This window comes from Astatotilapia calliptera, chromosome 1 (genome assembly GCF_964374335.1).
Source record: "Astatotilapia calliptera chromosome 1, fAstCal68.1, whole genome shotgun sequence".
Taxonomy (NCBI): domain Eukaryota; kingdom Metazoa; phylum Chordata; class Actinopteri; order Cichliformes; family Cichlidae; genus Astatotilapia; species Astatotilapia calliptera.
Genome location: NC_137422.1, coordinates 40,962,714 through 40,987,713, shown reverse-complemented (window position 1 = coordinate 40,987,713; position 25,000 = coordinate 40,962,714). Strand labels below are relative to the sequence as shown.

Sequence of the window (25,000 nt, the reverse complement as noted above, 5' to 3'; positions counted from 1 at the left end):
TTGTCAGCTACTATCTGTCAGGGCGAATTAGAAACAATCAGGGCCGAGTGAAAGGGAAGGTGATTGTTATTAAGCGGCGGGGCCCTGCGAGCGGGCTCCCCAGATGTGGCCGTGCATATAAAAGAACAGGAAGCCGGCGGTTTAATTCAGGAAACTTGCCGAGGCGAGCGAGCAACGCCACAAAAGAGGAGAGGGAGGAAGGACAGAGGAAACGGGAGGAGGGGGGCACGGGGCTCCGAGCCGCTAATATGCTGGAAGTTACTTTGATAGCACGTCGGGCTTTTGTGGAAATTTGGAGGGGGGCCGTTTCCCTCCGTCTGCGCACGGGGAAGAAGCCGGGCGGCCCGCAGAGACGAGGAGACCCGCAGGTGAAAGCGAGTTCCCCGTCAGGCCGCTGCCCTCAAACTGCTCTGTGACAGACAGGAGGAGGTGGGGGCTGCACGCTCGGGTGGGGGGGTTTGAGTGACAGTGAGCGAGCAAGAAGCACAATGGCCGCTGTGACGGGCCGCCACGCCGCGTTTTACCAGCTGAATAAAGTAAAACTCTACAGGTTTCCAATACGTTCGATAAGCCGCTCTTACTCAGGGACAGTTCACAAACATCACTACTTGTTGTCTTTGATTCAGTCTCTGTTTTATGGACGCGCTGCTTCAGCTCCTCGCCGGGCGTGACGACCGTGCACGCTGCTGCGAACGCGTTTAAACACAAAACATCAGCCTCCACCTTCCAGCAGGGAAACTACCTGTGCCAGTTTCAGAGTGACCTGTCGACGATCGGCCTTCAAACAGCTGGAAGCCACAGCTGTGTGCCACGGATGGTGTTTATAAACAATGTCTTTTTAATAAGAGTTTTTCCTTTATACACATAAACAAAAACAGAAGATTACAGGTGATCTGTACTTCTCGGAGATTTTGGTTGTACACTTAAAAAATATATAATGATAATTAAAATATTTCCCCAGATAACACAGTCCCTGCAAAATAATCCCACTCATTCCCACCCAGGTCACTGCCCTAGACCTGTACACTGTATTTCCACACCTGACAAAAGTGAATGCACCTGAAAAATTCTTATAGATTCTGAAATGCATGAAGGAAAGGACGCCACGTGCTTTGACATGTGAGTGAGTGTTTGATTTCTTCCAGTTTTAGACACGCCGTGAGGTCAGTGGGAGGGGCAGCGTCCCCCCACCTCAGTAGAATCGCCCTCCTGGCGTGCTGAGGATCTTTTAAAACGTGCCGTTCTGTATCCGTAATATTATTTTGTAGATTATTTTAGGACATTTTTAGGTTTGATTTACGAGCTGTGGAGTTTTATACATTATTATATTTATACTTTCTTTAAAATGTTCCAGATCACAGTAATAAGGTGCAGATGTATTTACAGTAATACAGTAAAAACAAAGCAGTCCTTTGTAAATTTACAGTGGAAATTTTTACAGTGCACAGCGGGGGCCCAATCATAGGCGCGAGCGGCTCGGAGACTCAAAGTCAAGTGGATCCATTGTGTCTCCGATAGTTTCACTTAACACTAGTTAGGTGAAATCAATGGGAAGTACAGGAGGAAATGAAGGAGGCTGTTAAGACGGCTTCTTTCATATAGTGCTTCTGTCTGGGAGCGTGAAGGGCTTTGATTTCTGTTTACTTTGTACTCGGGATATCGCAAGAAATTATCCCTCCCCTTAAGAGTCCCTGATCATCCAGTAGGTGGAAATAAAGCAGACTTGTTACACGCTCCCTCTCTCCCCCTCCTGTCGTCTTTATTGCGGTGATCAGTCGAACGCTCGCCTAACACGAGCCGTCTCTGGTTTCCACCTCCCGGGTTTTTCTACTCTGCTGCCACTGCTGATGTAGCGGAGGTTATGGTGTTAAACATGGAGCTGCTAAACGTTCCCCAAGGTAATAACAGTCGGTGTATGTACGGCGCCGTGCTCGCTCTACAGCAGCGGGAACTTTGTGCCAACTGTGGAAACGCAGAGAGGGAAGAAGTGACGGGTTCAAAGCAGCTTTTAGTCGCGTCGTCTGTTTAATTATACCTGCGATTCATATTTTTAAAACACACCTGTGAGTCTCTGTCAGCTGTCAGAGCGTTTGTAACGCCGGAGGAAGATCGGGGAGGTCGATCTGGCTCGGGAACAGCGTTAACGTGGATCTGTACGGGCAGAGCACGCACCCACACCTGCCTTATGTCACCTCCTCCAGCTCATGCTCCATGATCATCCCTCTGACCGGAGAGCCAGGAGATGAAAATGGATTCAGAGCCGATGGCTGTAGGGCAGGACTGTTCAACATTTTATACATGACCTCTCCTGTTCGTCATGTGACCACAGTGTAGATTGTTTTTATCTGGATGCTAGCCTTTTATTTCTTGGGATTGCATTTAGGCTTCAAAAATCATAAAAGCTGCATTAGCATGATTCCACTGAGCACAGCTTGTAATTATCGTAAACTTTACTTCTGTACAAAGATGATTTTCTGCACTGATTCAGAAACCTTTGGAGATCCTGTCGGCTCCTGTGAGGGAAGCACAGAGATGCTAACTGCGTCGTCCCGGCAGGTCTGTCTATAGGGTGGAGTTACAGCATTTTGACCTCCTCAGATTCCATCTAACAATCACCATAAAACCATAAAGCGTGCTGAAAACGACTCGGCGTCCTTTTGTGGGCTTTAGAGAAGCGTGGCTGAAACGTGCCTCTGCGAGCATCCAGAGGAGGATGACGATGATAATGAGATTATTTATCTTCAGATTTCTCCAAGTAGTTTCTGCAAAACGTTACATTATTCCACTCTTCCTTCCTCCTCTTCCTCACCCTCCATGAGAAATGTGACTTGCTTAATAATGTGGAACAACCTCTTTAAGTAGGTTTCCTTTCAATTAAGATCATCCACCAAACTAATTAACAGCCCTGTCTCAGAGAGAAAGCAGCTATATGAAGACATATGAGAAATAAAAGAAGCACAAACTCAAATCTGAGCAGGCAGCTGACGGTACACGCCTGCTGGAGTGTAATGGACGGTGTGTTGTGTAGTAAATGTCGGGCGCGGGGCTTCAGATTCATCAGGTCGCTGAAATGATTCGACTAATCGATCTTGTTGGTGACTATTGGGTCTCTGAGCTGGGCAGGGATAGCTCAGTAGGTAAAGTGGTCGCCCCATGATCGGAAGGTCGGCGGTTCGAATCCACTTAACGGCTACCCTGAGGTACCCCTGAGCAAGGTACCGTCCCTACACACTGCTCCCCGGGCGCCTGCTTAGTGGGCTGCCCACTGCTTCACTGAGTGAATGGGTCAAATGCAGAGAAAAACAAGTAATTTCCCCATGGGGATCAATAAAGTATCCATTATTATTATTATTATTATTAAGCGGATGATGGGTTGGCTGAGTATCTTTCACATCGCCTCTGAAACACTGGCTGCTGACAGTCTGTGTTAGGAGGTCGGAGGGATGAGAGCGAGCTTTGTCCCTGTTTGGACCTTTTCTCATTCACACAGTCAGCAGTAGAAAACAACCGAGTGTGGGGTTAAAATAAGCACACTGAGCTGAGACAGACGTGCTCATCTGCCTTCTGATCAGAGCAAAGGTTTAAAAATGAAAACGGTGGAATAAAGAAGCACCAAATTCACATGAATCCAATCCCACGTTTCTGTAGGAACCCAAATCCAGGCCATGTCTAAGATTTCACAACGATTAGCAGGGAAGGATGAGCAGGGATATAGAGATGTACCAGAGCAGCATTAGCCATTAATCACCAAAGGTGGAGCGGCAGGGAGAGAGGGAGCCTTAAACACTGTCCTAGCATGACCCGGCCTGGGGCCGTGTGGTCCTCCAGGGGTCCGTCCGCCTGTCGACACTCGGCACACACAGAACATGTGCTCCGTACCAGCTCATCGTCAAAATCGTTTCTGATATTTATGATGGAGCAGAGCGCAGAGTTTACATTTCTGACAGCTGGCGTTTAACTTCCTAATACTGCGTAATGCTACCCCTCTGCTTCTTCTACAGTGTTCATTTTGGTTCACTCTGCTTCTTTGTTCTGCACATCTCATCTTTTACCTGTAGTTTCAAATCTGGTTTCAGTATCTGTGGCTTACATGGGTCCCAGACGGAAAGAAGTAAAACATGAAGGCCTTCACAGATCACCTGTTTGGAATAATCAAAATCAACAATACAAACTACAAAACAGATGACAAAGCTTCATCCTTGTGTTCTCACCTCAAGCCTCATCTCCTTAGCTGAAGTCAGGGCTCTAGCACACCAATATCACTGATATTGTTGCAATTAATTATTGTCAGCAAATCAGACATCCAAGCCTCCGGACAGCTGACAACGAGCTGGCTAAACAACAGAGCCTAACGTTATATCAGCTAATGTTAGGCTCAGGAGTCCAAACTTTCCAGCTGAAAAACTGTTTGATTACCTTCTCAGATCATATCAAAACTTATTCACTAAGAGTCCACCACTTCAAAGACAGTTTCACTTATGCCAGCTAACAGCACCTAACAGAGGCTAACAGTAGATAACAGTAACTAACAGCACCTAACAAAGGCTAACAGTAGCTAACAGCACATAACAGAGGCTAACAGCACATAACAGAGGCTAACAGCACATAACAGAGGCTAACCGTAGCTAACAGCACATAACAGAGGCTAACAGCACATAACAGAGGCTAACCATAGCTAACAGTAGCTAACAGTACATAACAGAGGCTAACAGCCCCTAACAGAGGCTAACAGCACCTAACAGAGGCTAACAGCACCTAACAGAGGCTAACAGCACTTAACAGAGGCTAACCGTAGCTAACAGCACATAACAGAGGCTAACAGCACATAACAGAGGCTAACCGTAGCTAACAGTAGCTAACAGTACATAACAGAGGCTAACAGCCCCTAACAGAGGCTAACAGCCCCTAACAGAGGCTAACAGCACCTAACAGAGGCTAACCATAGCTAACAGAGGCTAACAGTAGCCAACAGATGCTAACAGCCCCTAATAGAGGCCAACAGTAGCTAACAGAGGCCATCAGTAGCTAATGGGGGTTAACAGCAGTTCTTACGGACAGTAAAGTTCAGGATATCATCAACACCTCAGTACGGAGGTACATCTGGTAACCACTATTTCTCTTTTGCTCTTTTAGCGGGGTGTTTCCCTGCAGCTGATTTGTAGTCACCATCTTTATGAACTTCAGCAACTATTCACGTCACAAAAAAAAGCTATCATTAGCTAATGTAAAATTCTAGCTAATGCTATTATCTTTCTGAAATGGGTGTTTTTCTCCAGGTGCTCTGGGCTGATCAGAACACATGCTGGGTTCATGCTGTCCATGACATTTGTGCAGGACTAAAACCAATAAATAATAAGCACATGACTAAAAGTAAAAATACCAAACTATTCTTCAGAAACTGTGAGTGTGGCTGTGAGAGGAGGGTGCAGGGTCAGTCTCAGCCTGTCTGAGCAGATAAAAGTGGTTTTGCTCTTGTTTCCATGTGTGTGTGAGTGTGTGTGTAGCCTCATCTCACACACACAGATCACCGTGTTGGGAGGCAAAGTGAAACAGGGTGACCATAAAACCAAAATGGCCTTCACTTAGTGTTCCTGCACCCCCTCCCTCAGCCCGCTGCCTGCACCCATTCCTCTTTTTCTTTAATTTTTTTTATTTTTTTATTCTGTACTATGAATAAATTTACTCTGTCCCGGACATGAAAATGTCAAATACCTAAAATACACCTAGGCTAAATAGCATATTAATTTTTAATGCCTGCTCATCCTATGCTGCTATTCTCATATCAGGCCTGTCTGCCAACAGCTGTTGCTGGCTCTGTAGCTGGGAATTTATCATCCATCTAGCTAAAGGAGGGGACAGAGGGAGAGAATAAAAAAAGAGATGGGAGACATTGTTCGGGAGGCGAGGGGAGGGGGGAGGGACAGCTCTGTGTTTTCATGGATCCCTACCTGCATTTATATCACCCGCACCTCACAACTTTCTTCCTCTGATATACGAGTGGGATTCAATTACACTAATGCCAAACATAAATTGTTGGAGATTCGCTGCTTTTCCGCCTTTGCCGTGTGAGAAATAAGGAGCCGAGTGGTGACATTGACGCTGGAGGTAGTGACATTGGGGAGAGCGGCAGAGGGAGACGAGATGCACTGAAGCAATGTGCCAGTGTGGGTGTTGAATGCCACCCATGTGCGTTTTTAGGTGGCATGTGGTGGATGATTATCATAGATTATCACAATCCAGATTGTTACAAGTTCTGTCTGCGCACATAGCAGCAGTGTACTGTAGCTGTGTGACTGTGTGTGTGTGTGTGTGTGTGTGTGTGTGTGTTTTGGTTTAAGACTCGGGGCCTTTGGGGATAAGGCTATGGTGAGTGAATGACGAACAGTTGGAATGTGTGTGTGTGTCTTGTTCTTTTATCCTGACAGTGGGAGAAGTAAATACCGTACAGGAAGTGGAAAAGCTCCACGCTCAGGACATTTTGCTGCTGGCACACACATGCTACACTTGGCAGAGCAGCTCAGGTGTCTGCACAGGTATATCAGGTGTTTGAGCTTTTTCTTCATCTTTACTTTGGAAGCTAACCAGCGAGCGAGGTGGTCGTCATGTTAGTCAGCTGCCTCTCCTGGGAGCCTCTCGCTCGTCTTTAAGAATTCACTTTTATTTTCATAATTGCATACAAGCGCTCGCTGATACAGCAGCACGGGTCATATCTACTGACGTGTGTCAAAAGTAAAGATTTTAGACTTTTTAAAGGTTTCCCTGCATTATTAATTATCATTCTTATCAAACGTGATTAGAAAAATTATTGTTAAAAACCCTGTTGGGTGTTGGCTTCTACTGTCTCAGACTACAGTGCTGTCTGTCTGTTGTCTGTCTTTCTGTCTCTTGTCTGTCTCTTGTCTGTCTGTCTGTCTGTCTGTCTGTGGTCTGTCTGTCTGTTGTCTGTCTCTTGTCTGTCTGTCTCTGTTGTCTGTCTGTGGTCTGTCTGTGGTCTGTCTGTCAGTTGTCTGTCTGTTGTCTGTCTGTTGTCTGTCTTTGTTGTCTGTCTCTGTTGTCTGTCTGTGGTCTGTCTGTCAGTTGTCTGTCTGTCTGTTGTCTGTCTCTGTTGTCTGTCTGTTGTCTCTCTGTCTGTCTGTCTGTCTGTTGTCTGTCTGTCTCTGTTGTCTGTCTGTCTGTTGTCTGTCTGTTGTCTGTCTATTGTCTCTGTTGTCTGTCTGTCTATCTGTTGTCTGTAGTCTGTCTGTTGTCTGTCTGTCTGTTGTCTGTAGTCTGTCTGTCTGTTGTCTGTTGTCTGTAGTCTGTTGTCTGTAGTCTGTCTGTTGTCTGTCTGTCTGTCTGTCTGTCTGTCTGTCTGTCTGTTGTCTGTCTTTCTGTCTGTTGTCTGTCTGTTGTCTGTCTGTCTGTCTCTTGTCTGTCTTTGTTGTCTGTCTCTGTTGTCTGTCTGTGGTCTGTCTGTCAGTTGTCTGTCTGTTGTCTGTCTCTGTTGTCTGTCTGTTGTCTCTCTGTCTGTCTGTCTGTCTGTCTCTCTGTCGTCTGTCTGTCTATCTGTTGTCTGTAGTCTGTCTGTTGTCTGTCTGTCTGTTGTCTGTCTGTTGTCTGTAGTCTGTCTGTCTGTCTGTCTGTTGTCTGTAGTCTGTCTGTCTGTTGTCTGTCTGTCTGTTGTCTGTCTCTCTTGTCTGTCTGTCTGTTGTCTGTCTTTCTGTCTGTTGTCTGTCTGTCTGTGTCTGTCTGTTGTCTGTCTCTGTTGTCTGTCTGTCTGTCTGTTGTCTGTCTGTTCTCTGTCTGTTGTCTGTCTGTCTCTGTTGTCTGTCTTTGTTGTCTGTCTGTTGTCTGTCTGTCTGTCTCTGTTGTCTGTCTGTTGTCTGTCTGTCTCTGTTGTCTGTCTGTTGACTGGCTGTCTCTGTTGTCTCTCTCTCTGTCTGTCTGTTGTCTGTCTGTTGTCTGGCTGTCTCTGTTGAATGTCTGTCTGTCTCTTGTCTGTCTTTGTTGTCTGTCTGTTGTCTGTCTGTCTCTGTTGTCTGTCTGTCTGTCTCTTGTCTGTCTTTGTTGTCTGTCTGTGGTCTGTCTGTCTGTTGTCTGTCTGTGTCTGTCTGTCTGTGGTCTGTCTCTGTTGTCTGTCTGTCTGTTGTCTGTCTGTTGTCTGTCTGTCGTCTGTCTGTTGTCTGTCCGTCTGTTGTCTCTCTGTCTGTTGTCTCTCTGTCTGTCTGTCTGTTGTCTGTCTGTTGTCTGTCTTTCTGTCTGTTGTCTGTCTGTCTGTTGTCTGTCTCTGTTGTCTGTCTGTCTCTGTTGTCTGTCTGTTGTCTGTCTGTCTGTTGTCTGTGTGTCTGTTGTCTGTCTGTTGTCTGTGTGTCTGTCTGTTGTCTGTTGTGTGTCTGTCGTCTGTCTGTTGTCTGTCTGTCTGTTGTCTGTGTGTCTGTTGTCTGTCTGTCTGTTGTCTGTTGTGTGTCTGTCGTCTGTCTGTTGTCTGTCTGTCTGTTGTCTGTCTGTCTGTTGTCTGTCTGTCTGTTGTCTGTGTGTCTGTTGTCTGTCTGTCTGTTGTCTGTTGTGTGTCTGTCGTCTGTCTGTTGTCTGTCTGTCTGTTGTCTGTGTGTCTGTTGTCTGTCTGTCTGTTGTCTGTCTGTCTGTTGTCTGTGTGTCTGTTGTCTGTCTGTCTGTTGTCTGTCTGTCTGTTGTCTGTGTGTCTGTTGTCTGTCTGTTGTCTGTCTGTCTTGCTGCTGACCCTGACTCCAGCAGGTAGACTCTGGATGTGCAGGTGGAGGGATTCACTCGTGCAGCAGTCGTGTTATTGAACCATGCGCGCGTACTTCCGTGACGGCAGAGCGTAACTGTGTGTGAACTCACCTTAATACACCACCTGCATACTGGTGTGCAATCTGTCTGTTAGGATGAAGAGGCCTCTGGCTGCCACTCCTCACTGACTACTGCTCACTGCGATGGCCACCTGCAGGGAGAAACAGAGGAGGTGATAATGAAATATAGACCTGAGGGATGAGAAGGAGCGCTGACAGCGATGTGGAGGAGGGGTCGATGTCAAGATGGAAATCTAACAAATTCAGTAAGCGCTGCTTCAGAGGTCAAGGGAACGCAGCAGAAAAAGGTTAAAGATGAAATCAAAGCTGGGGCGCTGCGGTGCCCGGAGGCGCAGCTGAAAATCTATCCCTCCAAGGCAAGGCCACCGCTGACGCGAGGCAGACAAGAAGCTAAATACTGCACGCCACTCGGGGATCTTTCATTTTCAACCGATCAATAAGGGCTTATATTTATCAGGGCTCGGAGCAGCTGCCACGTCTGACAACCTCCACTTCATTTCTGCACTCCTTTTTTCCTGCAACTCCTCCTCTTCTCCTCCTCCTCCTCCTCCTCACCCTCACACGCTAAATTGAGACCCATCGACCATGAAAAGGGGCAGAGACCCTGGATTGCCATTAACCCCCCTTGTGTCACTAGGCTGCCTAACACACACACACACACACACACACACACACACACGCCCTGGAGATACAATCGTGCTCTGCCTCCCCCATCTTTGAAGAAACATGCCTTATCATTATGGCCTTGGCAGAGACACCAGCACCAGTGTCTTTTGTTTCTCAAGCTGCCCATGCCACCCAAACACACACACACACACACACACACACACACACACACACACACACACACACACACACACACACACACACACACACACACCCCTCTCACTTTTCATTTCTCTACATCTGTTTTTCCCTCAAATTTACTTCAAATAAGAGCAAACGCCGGCTCTGGAACGCCTCCTATAAATCCGAGGAGCGTTACGAAGACGGGGTTTAGGGGTCTGAGTTAAAATAACTGGCTGTCTAATCATCTGCACAACAATATTTGCTGTGAGGCATTCTAAATAGATTATCGCTAGTCCATCTGTGTCATCATTGATTTATAAGGCATTAAGCTGCTCGGGGAAGAGATAGGGCCTCGCCTTCTCTGCTGTTAAAGGCGCTTCTTGTCAAAATCAGGGGCATGGCAACGGAACAACCGTGGCACCCGTCTAACCTCCCCTTTAATCGCGAGGCGAGAGGAAGTGAAAATAGGACGGGCGTATCTGTGTTTTTTCTTTTTTCTCCAAAAAGGGAAGTATGAATCCAAATTTTCAGCATCTCTTTTTGTTTGGCGATACAAAGAGACGGGAGGAGGGGAGGAAGTAGAGGGGGAAAGGAGAGAGAAACAAACACACACACACACAGAAAGAAAAAAAAACAAGGGACATCATTAACATATGAATGCTATATGCAAATGGTAGGGAGAGAGCAGATGTTGTTGCATTTAATTGACCTATATGTGAATTGTATCCAAACCTTTCAGTGTGTTTCTGGGCCCGCCGAGTACAGTTTTACTGGCTTTCGAGCACTCTGCAGACGAGCTGCGATTTTATCAGCATTTAAACATCAAGAGGAAGACGACTGAACAGAAACCAAGGAAAACAACTTCTTCTGCTGTGTGTTTTGTGTCCCTAACAGGTGGGTGAGGGCAGAGACCGACTCCGTTTGAAGAGGCTCTGCAGATATCAGGGATTCCTTCCAGACTACCGAGTAGCCTCAGCTCAATAAGAGTCTGACCGACACACAACAAAAACTATTGATGTGATTCAAAAATCATATCATGATGACATCACAGAGCTCAGACCTGAGAGGTCAAATCTACAAATGTGTTTTTGATCGGGAGGTAAAATTAAAGAAACCGAACGTTTCAGCCACAGAGTCTCGTTTATTTATCGTTTATTCTTAAAGCTGTTCACAGGAAAATGTTTCTGTTCATCAACAAGCACACCGTTCTTCATCGCCATCGTCTTCATCACTCACTTTGTGCATTTGCAGCTGCAAACATCAATCTGACCACTCCCCCCCAACACACACACGGTTATAGACTAAATAGACTAAAGCAGGCAACAGTAGATAAAACAGTGTAAATCTGACACTGGAGCTTTATGGCTGTGGGAAGCAGACCCTCTATTGACTTTCCTCCACTGAGAGCCATAAAAACATTAATCATATTTTCCAGGAGTGGACTTACAGATATGTGCACACACGTTTACTGAAAGCTGCGTTTTTATGCTTCGTACTGTGAGGAGATGTTCCCGGGTAAGACCTGCTGTTTGGGTTTGCTGCATCATGCACAGCTTCGTTACTGTAATATTACAGATGCTGTACGCAGAATTACACACAGTGTAAATACCCAGTATGGCTGCTGCCGAACACACCACTGCGAGGCTCGTCTTTCTAAACTCTGCCTCGGAGCAGCTACATGATAGAATATATATATGATGATATTATACGCAGTGATACTTCCCTCCCACTGCGCTGGTGTCACATTTAATACCCACCAGCTTCTAAACCCAAACCTCTAAAGGCTGGATGGCTTTGGGAGACGTGACAGAGGGCATCGGTTCACGGTGGATTCAGTTATTTAGATAAACAATTAAATAAGAGATCTTTTTTTCTTTTTTACAACATTCCCACAGAAAAGAGACATTTTCCATGAATTGAGGGAAACTTTGTGTTTTATAATTGCAGCGCAGTCTGAGCCGGCACAATGTTTTCTGTAATTTTGCACTTTTATTTCTTACAGTTTAAATCAAAGATGGTTTCCTTACTTTACTTTAAACCTCGTTACACTGGCAGGAGGGGCTTTCACCGGTCCGGCCCACCTAAAACCAAAGTGGGCCATATGTGGCCCACGATGTCTCAGATCAATCCTGTCCTCGCAGGACGCTCACGCTGGCTTCCTGTCTGCAGCAATGAACGCCATCAAACAGGTCGGCCACGCTTCTATTCGTGGCGAGAAGTTTCACTGGTTACTAGCACGTTTGGCTGCGCTGGCTGTAGATGGGAGCTGAGTGAAAGAAATGACCAAGGAGCCCGTTCTGCCCTGTGACGGGGCTCAGACCACCGAGGCCTCTGCCTGCATGAATTACCGGCAGAAGCTCAGCGGTATCCAGTGACGAGCCGGCGTGTAACCTGCCAAGGCCCGCGGAGAAAGCCGACACATGTTCAGCCTCTCGGAGCTGCTCAAACTTGATTTCCTGCTGCAGGTGGAAACTCGAGCAGAGCGAGGAGGTGAGGGAGAGTCACGCCTTCCACACGGAGACGTCTGCCTGGGCGAGCCATGAAAAACACACATGCTATTTTCATCTGCGGCCTCCACCTTTCTTTTATTTTTCTATTTCCCTGCTCCTGCCTCTCTTTCTTCCCCTCTTGCACCAGCAGCCCCTCCCACTCTCCAAGCACACACACACAAATTCTTTGGAATGTCATTAAATTGCATTAAATAGCCTTTTGTCCAGGGGCAAGGACCACCCGATATATGATAATACATTAAGGCCCCAGTGCAGCAGCCACTGAGCCGAGACCATCTTAAGAACATGCACGTTGTGTGTGTGTGTGTGTGTGTGTGTGTGTGTGTGTGTGTGTGTGCGTGTGTGTGTGTGTGCGTGTGTGTGTGTGTGTGTGCGTGCCATGCTAAAGAGCGGACGGCAGCGTGTGGAGGAGAAAAAAGGTGGAGCAGGGAGGATGGAGGGAGAGGAGGTGGCTGGCTGCGCATGTGGCTCTCTAACAACTGTGACACATACTAATAGAAACATACCTAATAAATTACAAGCTTTCAGAGGCTGGCAAGCTGACATTTTCTCTGTGCGCGGGACAATTTCATATCTGCGGCGCAAAGTCGAGAGCCCGCTGGACCAAATTGCATCACACAGAGATGCCAGAGGATTAGCATAAAAATTAACACTTAAATTTCAGCTTATTGTCAAGCCGACTCCTGCACCGGCTGCCTCACAACAATCAATTCCTCTTAGAAATCTGATTAGATTCCATGACGCTTATTATCCCAGTCATGTCTGCATGCCCCACTTACTACACCGCTGGCATAGCAGAGCACGGCTGCCACCGGTGCCCGCACCATTTGTTTAAATGGAGTTAATTAGAGAATAAATCTAAAGGTGTGGCATTTCTTTGACACGCGATGCTTCATTCTCTGTCTGCTCGCCCGTTTCACGTCTTCGGTCGGTCCGCCCAAACTCCTCCAGTTCCTCGCCACGGCGGATGGTCAAACAGGAAGTGCGAGCGGTTATTGTTCACAGTTTCCCTCCCTTTCTAAAGAAGAATGAGCTCAGAATGGACGTATTTACATTACAATCTCGCTGATTTGCCTTATTTATAAATGCCACCGTGGTTTTCTCATCATTTCCACCCCCCACACCCCCCGACTCCACTCCAAATGAACTTCACATTTTTTTAATGTTTACAGCAGCGGAGGAAAAATTTTTTTTAAAAAAATTCTCATCTCATGAAGCTGTCGCAATGAAATATTTGTCAATATCCCTTTCTGTTGAAGCACATTGCACAAGTATGCACTAAAAGCAGCGTGCACATTGGGTGGCTTTGCAAAGACTCTTGATTGTTTAGACAAATGGCATTTCATCGCATCCAGATGTCTTTAAGCTGTGCTCAACCGCCATCGCTGCTCCGCGAGGCGCAGGCTGGATGTATACAAACATCTCCTCATAACTGCATTCCTCATCTGGGCCTGCGAGCGTCACGGCCTCGTCACCGGGCGCAGCTAGCATTTCATATTTCTGGTTTTTAAGGCCGTCTTCACTCAGGCCAGCGACAGAGGGGAGCGGGGTGCGCCCCGGCCGGGTCGGGCCTTATAACACGACGGCGCTACAAAGGGCCCGAATAAAGACGCCCACAGGGCTGAGAGAGGGAGCGAGGGGAGAGGGAGAAGGAACAAATCGTCTGATGTTCTAAGTGGATAACAACAGCTCCTGCTATGCAGCGGCGGAGGCGCAGAATAATTTAAACCAGCTCCCCGGCCGCCCCCCCTCCTCTCCTGGCCACCGCTCTATTCTTATGTTAACACGGCTAAAGCGGAGTGGGCCACCCAGCAGCACGGAGCAGAAACTTAAGTCCACACTTGAGGAAAAATAATCTCGCTGGCTCTCTGCGAGCACTGAAACTTCCACACGGAGCCGCGGCGCTCCGGACGGGAAGGCCGAGCACGCCCGTGCATTGAGAGCGTATTGCTTTCCAGGCCTGGAAGAATAATAAACGCGCCGCTTAACTCGGCTGTTTTGCCTCTCGGTTAATGCCAGGCGGCGGCGGCGGGGAGCGAGCTGGGGGGGTTCGTAAGTCTGTAAATGCAGAATAAACACGCTCTCTTTGTTGATCGTGGAGCTGCGTTGTGCTTTTACTTTCTCGTCTTTGTCTGACGAGCTCGCTCCCTCCTCGAGCCGCCGTCGTGTTTGGTCTCCAAACAGCACATGTGAGGTGCACACCTCGCTGATATTTTATAGGTTCAAATCCCCGGGAATGGGAGGGGGGTGCTCATATTTTATACTGGCGGTTTATTTTAACGGGGGCTTGTAATTAACGCAGCATGTCCTCTATCTCCCAGTCATCTATGCCAAGGCCTTTATTTAAACAACTTTATTGTGAAATGTTTGCGTTCTCAGCGTTCGGCCGGGGCCCACACACAGAATATTATTTCATACTTCAAGGAGAGGGTAGGGGCTGGCGGAGGGGGGCTTGGAAGAGTTTACGCTCTGAGCAGTTATTGTTTTTGATTACAGCGAGACTCTTTTTAAAAAGGATCGGGCCCAGGGACCGAAGATGTGAGAAGCTGAGGGAGAACCTGTTTACAGAAGGAGTGTGCGAACCTGAAGCTGTGCTCGGGCCAAATGTACAATCTCAGCATGATTTATGGGAGTAAGATCAGAGTATTTATGTCCCGACGAGAGCACTTGTTTAATGCCACTGCTCGGGGGCTTCTTCCTGGAGAGCCTGTTTGTGTTCTTGTGGGGTTTAATGGAATCTGATGGGGAGATCGAGTGTTTACGTTTGGCCAAAATGACCCAGAGTTAGCACATCTACACATTTCTTACAGATCAGACCGGGAGATGCCGAGACCCGCGTGCGTCAGTATTGTAGGCCGTACAGAAAAAATGGCCGTCGTCACCGTGACGTCACCGCATCGGTTAACTGGTGGCTCTCTTCCACAGGGCGTCTTTTGTCCCAGGGAGGCCTGCAGGAACGAGTAGCCCGAACGCCTTCGTTCCCCTCCAGACGCCCAGGGTGGAGCCGTTCGCTCCTCCACAGCTTTCAAAACACGCCTCTTACGTCTAAATTCAGCCCTCCGCTCTTTGGAAACGTGGGTTTTGGCCGTGCGGCTCGAGTCCGTGCTTACCTTCTCGTGCACGTTTTATTTAAAGTGTTGCTCTTAAAAAAACAAACCTTAAAAGTGCATTAAGGCCCGTTCAGGTTCCATAATGGGTTTTAAAGTGAGAATGAAACCCATGTGATAACATACATTAAACACACAACAGTCTGGCTGAGCGTTAAAATATTTCTGATTCAATTCTTTGACCTTCATAAAACACTCACAGCAGATATTCTATTCATATCATCTAATAATAGAGCATCCATGCCTATAATACAATATCGTGCAGGCCTTGCAGTGCCAGTGCATTAGCATGCCTGCTGGCCAGCAGATCAGATGGATCACAGATTGCCTTGGGGATGCTAAGTTTAGTGTCTTCTGCTTTTAGCACGGCGAGGAGATTGACAGGAAAAACCTGCGAGAGAGAACGATTCACGACAAAGGTGGCGAGCGAGGAAAGCTGCTCGGCTGCTGCCTGCTGAGCCGCCGCCGAACACTCGGGCAAGTGGATTTCAAGAGAGAGTCGGAGCAACTGATGCTGTGGGCACCGCTGCGTGCGAAGACTTTGCACCACGGCCGGCTCCACGCACACACTCGAGGACTGAAGGCTGAGAGACCCACTTCACTCGTCACACCTTAACCTTATTTCATCAGGCCAACGTGTCCGGCTTCAGGCTCGGAGCGGTGGTTGCTCGCTCACAGACTGCAGAGGTTACTCATGACTGTGTCATGACTTTGACTTTATTTGCATAAACAAGAAGAAAGATGGAGATGAAGAATGATCTGAGAACCTGTATCCTGCTGTCACGTGGAAAACATGTGCAGCTAAAGTGCTTCTGTTTCATGATCTTCCTCCCCCACCTCCTCCTCCCCTCCCCCACACAGAGAGGAGAGCCTATAAGGGGATAAAGTGAGATGTAGACACTTCTTTAGCCCAGCGGAGGCCAAACAGATCGAAGGCGGCGAGCACCTGGCTGCTGTCCTCTGCCTCCTTTTCCTTACCACCTTTCCTTCTCCTGTTCACTTACACTCATCGTCTCTGTTTCATTTCAAACGCGCACCTTTTTTGACCAAATCAAGCACTCGTCTGGCTGCGTGTGGATAAAAACAACCACAAAAGCTCACATAAATCCAGATTTTCTACCGCTGCGCTCTAAAACAAACAGCACAGAAGGAAAAGTGCTGCGCTGCAGAAAAATGATCTGTTTTTTAAAGTTGCGCTGCTTCACCGACTGTTTAAAGGCACAACTTGCACACAAACACGTTCCCGAGAGCTCTCGAGCCCCTCGAGCCCCTCGAGCCCCTCGAGCCGGGGCGGTGGCCGCTCGCCGGAGCTCCATCGATCCTACCTGGATCCGCCAAACTCTCCACCATGTCATTCAAACCCTTTCAATTTTTAATCACCAGCTCAGAACCTGCACTGTCTAACACACACAGAGTGGCTGGTACACAAGTCCACACTCTTACCACCCACAGTACTTCAAACACTCTTATCCCTCCACACACACACACACACACACACACACACACACTCTAAAGACAGATGCATGTAGGCAGGTTTCTGCAGACAATTCAAACACAGAGCCTGTTCTCCCAATGCCAGCTGACAAATAACATTAAATCAATGTGCACACTGAGCGTGTGCGTCCGTGCGTGCGTGCGTGCGTGCGTGTGTGCGTGCGTGCGTGTGTGTGTGTGGGACATTAAGCCGTGTGTTATCACCTGGCCCCCGTCTTGTGCCCAGACTGTAGCCAGTTTTGACCTTGAGCGCCGCCATATTCATTACATCATTAAGTTACCTCTTCATTAACTTTTCATTGTTTATGGAGGAGGCTTTGGGAGGCAGGGTGGATGTGGGGTGAGGCGGGATGGATGGAGGGGGGTCTGATCCACAGCCCGGTTATCGGGGCCCTGCTCTTCCCTGACTTTGTGGCTGATTATTGGAGCAGGAAGAATGTGCAGCGCAGACCTCCGGTGATGAAGCCGACAACTGAAATTCCTGCTGCCTCTTTGTATTTATGTATTTTTCAGCAAACTGAGAAGATGCTGCTCTTCCACATTATCCAGGGCGGCAGAGAAGCCACCTCCTCCAGCTCATCCGGGGGAACCCTGAGACCTTCCCGGCTCACCCAGAGATGTCTCATGTGTCCTGGTTCTGACTCGGGGTCTCCCCCCAGTGGGACATGCATCCTAGTCAGATGCCCAAACCACCCAAACCGCCTCCTTTCGATGAGGAGGTGCAGCGCCTCGACTCCGAGCCTTTCTGGATGACCGACCTCCTCTCGAGGGACAGAGTCTCAGACGCACCTGTGATTAACGCACTGTCGATCCGAGGTCATCATGTGTCAGGGTTACTGTCTTTTAATCCAAACTACCGTCTTCAGGAGGCGTTAGTGCTTAAACCTGGTAAGTCATGGTTGAGAACCCTGGTGACAGGTAACACACCTGGGGCTCAGCAGGTAGAGCTGCTAAGCAGAAGCCTGGTGTTTCGATCCCCGGCTGCTCCAGCCTGCGTGCCAGACACCGAACTCTGGACGTGTTCATCGAGCGCGAACGTGTGAACGAGGCGCGAAGCCCTTTGAGTAGAAAAGCGGTACGACTGACGGTGAGATCTGATCAGTCCGATACATACGACTGGAGTAAGAACAGGCCCTCAGATATGAGCGGTCTCCACAGTGATTGTGTGCGATCTCGTACATCATCCATCCTGTATCTGAGCTCTGAGCATATTTGTGAGGGCTGGCCTCGTAGCCACCAGGCACTGTTGTGCTTCCACACCACTCGAGCTTTCTGTCATTAGCGATGCATCGCCCCGACAGCACACACAGATTGTGTTTAAAAAAAAAACTGTCCTTGCCAGCCGCCATCTACCATTGCAGGCCAATTATAAATGGCAACTCACTATACAGCACGCTCACACACTCCCCCTCTCACTTCCTCTGTTTAGCAGTGGTGTCTGGCCAGACTCCACTGCTTCTCTTCAATGACGGGGCTCGATGTCCCCTCGTGTTACAAGCTGCTGAACGCTTGTTAGTTCGCACTTTTTCACAGAGAGCTGGGGGGGGATTTACACCCAGAGCTTTTTCCAGATGTAAAGGAGGTGGGGCTCGGATTTCACCTGAGCCAAGCTCACGCCGACATTTCAAACGTGAACGCTGATGGAGTCCCACATTTAAGCATTTACTTAGTGTCACACTCCCAGGGTCATCTGCACCAAAGAACACACAGCCTTCAAGTCATCTAAAAGAAAAACACTCTCATTTTTACTGTACATAAAACCAGTGAAACACTCTGGATACGAAGCGAGCTCTGAAGATCGTCCGCCAATTACTGAGAAAATGAGGGAGGAGGGTTAAAAATTCTCTGCAGACATCTGAACTCAACTTTAGAGAGAGCGAGTTCTGCACAAAAGGCAGATTAGTGGAAAAAACAGGAAGCGCGCTTCACTCGGCGAGTCCGCGAGCTCTTCCTGCTGCAGCCTAAAAACATGCAGCCACCTTCAGGAGAGCGTCAATGAAAGCCCGTGAAGAAGCAGCGACGCCACTGCTCTTCAGCCACAAATCTACAGTAGATCCTCGCCGTGTTCCTCTAGCAGGCTGACCGCCCCCTCCCTGGCGAACGACCCGCGGATGAAGTCGTTATTACGATCGTTAAACCGAAGAACCTCGGCACCTAATAAGGTCGCAGGTGTCGTCACCTTTAAACGAGCCGGCGCATCACACTAGCCTTTAACAAGTTTCACATTCAGTAAAAGCGGAGCCCACTCTCTGTGCACCGTTTCATTGTTTTCATTTGGGTTTTCATCCTTTTGAAAACACAGTGATGTTTTTGTGGACATTTATATCATGTTTAGTAAAAAATGTGTGAAAAGTTGATTTTGTTCCAAATAAAAGTAGCATTCAGTCAGTGCACATGCATTCATGTCGTTACTGTAACCTTATCGTTCCCTGTGAGCTGCAACACTTCAACCGTAGCTGCCTCCAGTGTGTGAATGTGAGAGTGAATGAATAGTGGCATTGTAAAGCGCTATATAAATCCAATCCATTATCATTATCTGCTGACATTGGAGGAGAGGTCAGAGGTCATATGTGATATGATATTTCTTTCTATATGTTGACAACACGCAGGACACGTGTAAGAGCGACCAAACAGAAGCTGCTTGTTGGAGGAAAGAAGCCGGAAGCTGTTCTCCCATTGGCTCATTGGCTCATCCCTCCTCCCCGCCACACTCTCTCTGTCTCACCTGTGTTCCAATCAAATTACCTGGAAATGGTGTCTTATAACCGGGTACCATCTCTGAGACTCTGTGACTTGCAACTGAAATTAAACAAACAGCTTAGAAGCGATTAGGAAACTTCCTCTGCGAGCCAGATGTTTGCGGTAAATGGCGGCGCAGCACCGGAGCGTGACGCAGAGGAAAACACGAGCCCTTGTTCTCTACTCCACCGGAGCCGCAGGTACGAAGCGACTCGAATGCTGTTTTAGGCTCTGACTATTAGGAAAGTGGAAGATTGCATCAGCAATGCGTGCGTGCATGCATACCACACACAGTCTCTGATGATTTTATCTTGCAGGTCTTGTTTTCCAGCAAAGTGAGCTGCACTTTTCAAAAAACTGTGTGCAAATACAGCAGGTCACTCGTTCTTCTTCTGGTTTATAGAGTCAGCAAATAAGTGGAAACCACAACTGAAAGGACAGATAAGCAAAAAAAAGTTCCTCTGTTTACTTTCATTTTCCCTCGCCTTTAAATCGTTTTTATCTCCTTCTGTTGTCTTCTACAAGATTACACTTATCTCTGTGTGCGAGACCTGGTTCGCTTACAGTCAGGGTTTACGTGATCTGAAACGACAGCTTATCGGCGGCAGCAATCGAACACACGAAAAGCTCTCATAATGATGATGAAAATATTACATCTCTCCATCGAATACAGGGAAAAGTCGTACACTGGGCCAACCTGACCGTAGAAAAGCTCTCACTAAATTTAGCAGCTCGTTGGAATTAAACCTTTTTAAATGAACTTTGGAAACTTGGAAAACCGAGTTTAATATTCAAAACAACTTGTTTTAATCATTTTATTCATTCAGGAGAAAATAAAGTGAAACCCTGTGAAGCACACGTCTGATCTCTGATCGCGGCTACAGTCTGAGGCTCTGTTTCTCTTACCTCTTGTAACGCGATATAATAATCGTAATAATCATTCTTTGACATTCTTATTTGAGTCTCTCATGGAGGCGAACCTGCGCGTTTACAGGTCAGCCTCCATCACCTGAACCCTCACCTGCCACACCTGTGACTGGAAGAACTAAACTGTGGACAGAAGCAGCGATATCTCCGAGCCAGCTCAGACGGCTGGAGAGAGCGGTCAGGGCGTGAGCAGCCCGGAGGAGACATCCTCCAACTCCTCTGAGAACACCTCAGCATCCTCTCCAGGAGGAACATCTGGAACACCCCGGTTCTGTCACCAACATCAAACCTAAAGTTCTACTTTAAAGACACAGCGATCCCAACAAGAACCGACTGAGTTCAGGACTCTTCGTAAACGCTAAACGAATCACCGTAAAGTCGTGCACAGAGCTGTTCACAGAGGCGCTTCAGCAGAGATCTGAGCTGCGTCTGTCTGACAGCTAACATCCAACCTGTTCTCTTCTCCGTCACAGAGCCTGTCGTGTCTGCCTCAAAGCACTACTGTCAAGCTGATGTGTGATTAAGACACTTTAACCTCCTTCCTCGTGTAGCCTCGTGGCTGTCTCCGCACAGTTCATGTTGAACATGTCTGGGCTGTTGGGATGTTGGGACTGGGATGTACGATTTATTCTCCGCTCTGCAGGTCCGTGTGAGAGTGAAAGGTCAATGGTCATTTTGCCTGTGATCAACAACCTGATCCAGAACAGCGATGAACCTTTTGGTTTCAGGTTTTGGGTAAAAAGCAAAGTCTTTGATTTACCAGTCGATCCACGCCTCCCCCCTCAGCTCTGGGTACTGACCGAAAGAATGAGGGTGCAGATACAAGCGGCATAAATGAGTTTCCCTCAAGACGGGGCGGGGCGGGGGCTCGGAGTCGAGCCGCTGCTGCTCCACATCAAAAGGAGGCGGTTGGGATGGTTCAGGTACATCCTACCAGGAGGAAGCCCTGTTGATGTCTCTTGGGTGATGGAAGGACGGCTAGCGTTGGCGTGACAGAGGTGGATGTTGGGTTGGCGTGAGACGGAGGGAGATGATTCCCCGCGGCGACACATGAAGGGAGCATCCGAAAGGAGAAGACGTTCGAGGCAATAGCAGCTGTTTTTGGCGCTGCGCCCATCGCTGACTACGACCGACAACTCACCGGGTTCACGAAGTGCTGGCGTGAGCAGGTGGGCGGACCCAGCAATAGGAGGGAAAACTGCATCATTAGGTCAATAATCTCATTTTCTAACTGTTGCTTTGGAGTGAGATTGTCCTCCGATGGAAGCCGAACAGAAACGCGAGCGGATCTCGGCGTTGCTGTTGCCATACTGCACACGCTGCAGTCTGTCTTTGCTGCACGCTGATGTGTGTAACGCGTGTGTTTGTGTGTCTTGTAAACCAGATTTTGATCTGAGTGAGACTTCCTGGGGAAACAAAGGTAAACTGAACTAAAGGAAATAAATAAAGCACTCTGGACGTGACCACGAGCTCCAAACGGGAGTCTGGCCGAACGCTTCAAAACCAACGGCCGAAACTGTCACATGACCGAGCGCGCTCTGTGTACTCTGCTGCGGGTTTCTAGTTTGGCGTGACGCACAGCAGGACGCTAAGCGACTGCACGAGCGTAAGCAGCTCCCCGCATTTCCAAACACGCGATCGGCCGTTACTGCTGGAAATACGAGCCGTGTGTAAAAAGCAGAGGTGAGGGCTCGAGCTAATGCTACGTACAGCGTGTCGTCATCAGACCACACACAGACCTCACACGTACCCGCAGCAATCAGCCCTCGCTATCTGACACGGAGGGGAAACGTGCGCGTGTGCACATGTGTGCGCGAGGCAGAGAAAGACCGCCGAGCCCCAGGGACAGCGTGTCACATAAGCTCCGTCACAAGGCTGCTTTATTGAGCCTGGCATGGGTCAGACCCCTGCTGTCATCTTCAAATATGCCTGCCACCTGCTCACACGACCACGCTCACACATCCGTATCTGTACACGCCACGTTCACGCACACACACAACTCGGCACACATGGCCCGGGAAGAATTCATCTGCGTTTCCTGGTAATTGCAACAAAAACACAGAATCTGGACGCGTCACGTTCGTTTCCCAAGACCCCGGAGTGGAGGGCTAATTTCAAACAGCCTCTCGCACTTCTGTCCTTTTTCCTCCGCCCGCCCTTCCTCATCCTCTCGTTTCAGGGGGAAAAAAAGGCCGGCTTTCCTTTCTGCTGTTTGCTCAAGAGAGGCAAAGTTCTTTATGCGCTTTAAGATTCCACACGTCGACAGGAGATACGCGCCCAGGCCGCCGTGCGGGGCCGGGCGACGCGGAGAGACTCACGTGAGCGCACGACCAATCAAGCCCGTTCTTCCTTAATAACTTCAGCGCACGTGCAACAAAAGTGGCAACTGGCACAGGCTGAACTCTTCATCACCGCAAAAAGAGCCCACGTGTGTGACAGTGTGTGCGTCTAGTGCGGACACGCTCTTTTCCTCACAAACACGAGCATGTGTGTGAGTCTGTGTGTGTGTTCCCTGATGGAGATAAGTCTGAGTGGTTAGGAGGGAACAGATGTCAGCTGGTGTCGGCTGCCAGGAAGATTGAACAAAGCCAATCACGTTGCCTTCCTGTCCAAAACGCATGGCAGAGGGAGACCTGCATCTAACAACAATTTGCAGCATTAACTCTGAGCATGCCACCCTGCCTGCACACACACACGCACGCACGCACGCACGCACGCACGCACGCACACACACACACACACACACACACACACACACACACACACACACACACACACACACACACACACACACACACACACACACACACACACACACACACACACAGAGCAGCGTCATCCTGTTTGGATTAAATATGTTAAACAACTGGAGGAGACACAAAATACTGCGGGGGAAACAAACAAAATGGCGTCTGTAATATGATCTGCCCTCGCTGCTACAGTAGCTCAATCATTCATAAGCCTGTACAGCGAGAGGGCTGCACAATCACACAGCCTCTACCTGGTTCTCTCCCCGGCCAATCAGCGTCTAGGTCGGCAACGCCGCGAAGCATGCAGGGATACGAGCGCGTCAGAGAAAAGGCTGTCGTGTTATCAGGACGAGTGTTTCGTGCAGGGGGATAAAAGTGCAAAAGCTAATTTGGGAGAGAGAAACACAGAGGTCCTAATTCTTGAGAGGAGGGAGTGAGTCATGCAGAAAAGCATATTTAGTGTGTATCATAAACAATAGGAGAGCAGAGAGGCACTAACAAACCCACAGAGCACAGAGACAGACAAAGCCTGTAAAAATATCTAAACTGCCCCGTAAATAAAGACACATGTCGGAGACGTCCGCCGAGAAACAGGCGCAGAGATGCGGGCTGCTTGGCGCTGACGTGGATCGCACCGGCACGCCGAGGCTCGTTTGGACTCACAAAGTCCAGAAAGCGACTCAAAAGTCCTGACTGCAGCTTCTCTGCAGAAACCACAATAAAAGAACCGCACACACGCACACTCAGAGACGTGTGTGTGTGTGTGGTAGTCACCATCTTAGCCTTGACTGACAGATCTTTAGAGGTTGTCTGTTACAAATCTGTTGACCTTTGACCTCCCTCCAGAGTTGTAAAAACCACTCTCGTCTCCCTTAAGACTCTAAACAGCCTGCCCGTGTGTGTGTGTGTGTTTGTATTTGTGTGTGTGCACGGCTTGTGTGTGTGTGTGTGTGGTGTAACCCTGAGGTTAAAGAGCAATCTGCAGCCAATTAAGCGCTTCACTAGGAGGGCCCTGCTTCCATGAATGAGAGGAATGCTGCACGAGCTTAAAGACAGGGACTTGACTGAGTGCTCTGAAAGCAGCATGTGTGTGTGCGTGTGTGTGCGTGTGTGTGTGTGTGTGCGTGTGTGTGCGTGTGTGTGCGTGCGTGTGTGTGTGTGCGTGTGTGTGTGTGCGTGTGTGTGTGTGCGTGCGTGTGTGTGTGTGCGTGTGTGTGCGTGCGTGTGTGTGCGTGCGTGTGTGTGCGTGTGTGTGCGTGTGTGTGCGTGCGTGTGTGTGTGTGCGTGTGTGTGTGTGTGTGTGTGTGTGTGCGTGTGTGTGTGGTTTACAGTGCAGGTCTCTGTGCTGGTAACAATTAAGTGTCAGGGTGCTAATGTGAGGGTTTAAAAGTTCACCTCAGCCTGAAGCCGAAACCTCCAGAGAGCAGCCAGCATTTACTACAGTACACATATAGTAGTTCACTGTACAGACACAGCAGTAGAGTCTAAAGTAAACGTTTCCTTTAAGTACAAAAGAATTCCCGTTCCTGTGGAACGCTGAGTAACATCTGCACGTATTTTTAAAAGATGACGGCAGGATCGCTGGGAACGACGTGGATCCAGGAGAACCTCGGGAAGCTGCCGTGGATCACTCGAGGATGTAATTCTACAAGTTTGTTTGTGCTCTGTTAAAAATGTGGAAAATGAGCGAGAGCCTGCTTATTCTCACAAAAAGGCCGAGCGCAGCGGTTCGTTAGCAAAAGTCATAACAACTCAAAATAATTCATCATTTACAAACCGCTCTGACAGAGGTCCAAAAACTAAATTATTAAATTATTATTATATTATTATTACATTTGAAAGTCAAACCAAAAAATCAACGAAAGACAACAAAA

General features: G+C 48.4%; 1 protein-coding gene across 7 annotated transcripts in view; it reads right to left on the bottom strand.

Annotated features, from left to right (window-relative positions):
* The window catches only part of znf536 (zinc finger protein 536), a 219,823-nt gene that overhangs the window by 129,704 nt on the left and 65,119 nt on the right, over nt 1–25,000 (bottom strand). For all 7 annotated transcript variants that reach the window (XM_080301120.1, XM_026177512.2, XM_026177499.2 and 4 more), the window contains one exon: nt 8,842–8,941. The gene's annotated coding sequence lies outside the window, so the exon portion shown is untranslated. The remainder of the gene's footprint in view (nt 1–8,841; nt 8,942–25,000) is intronic.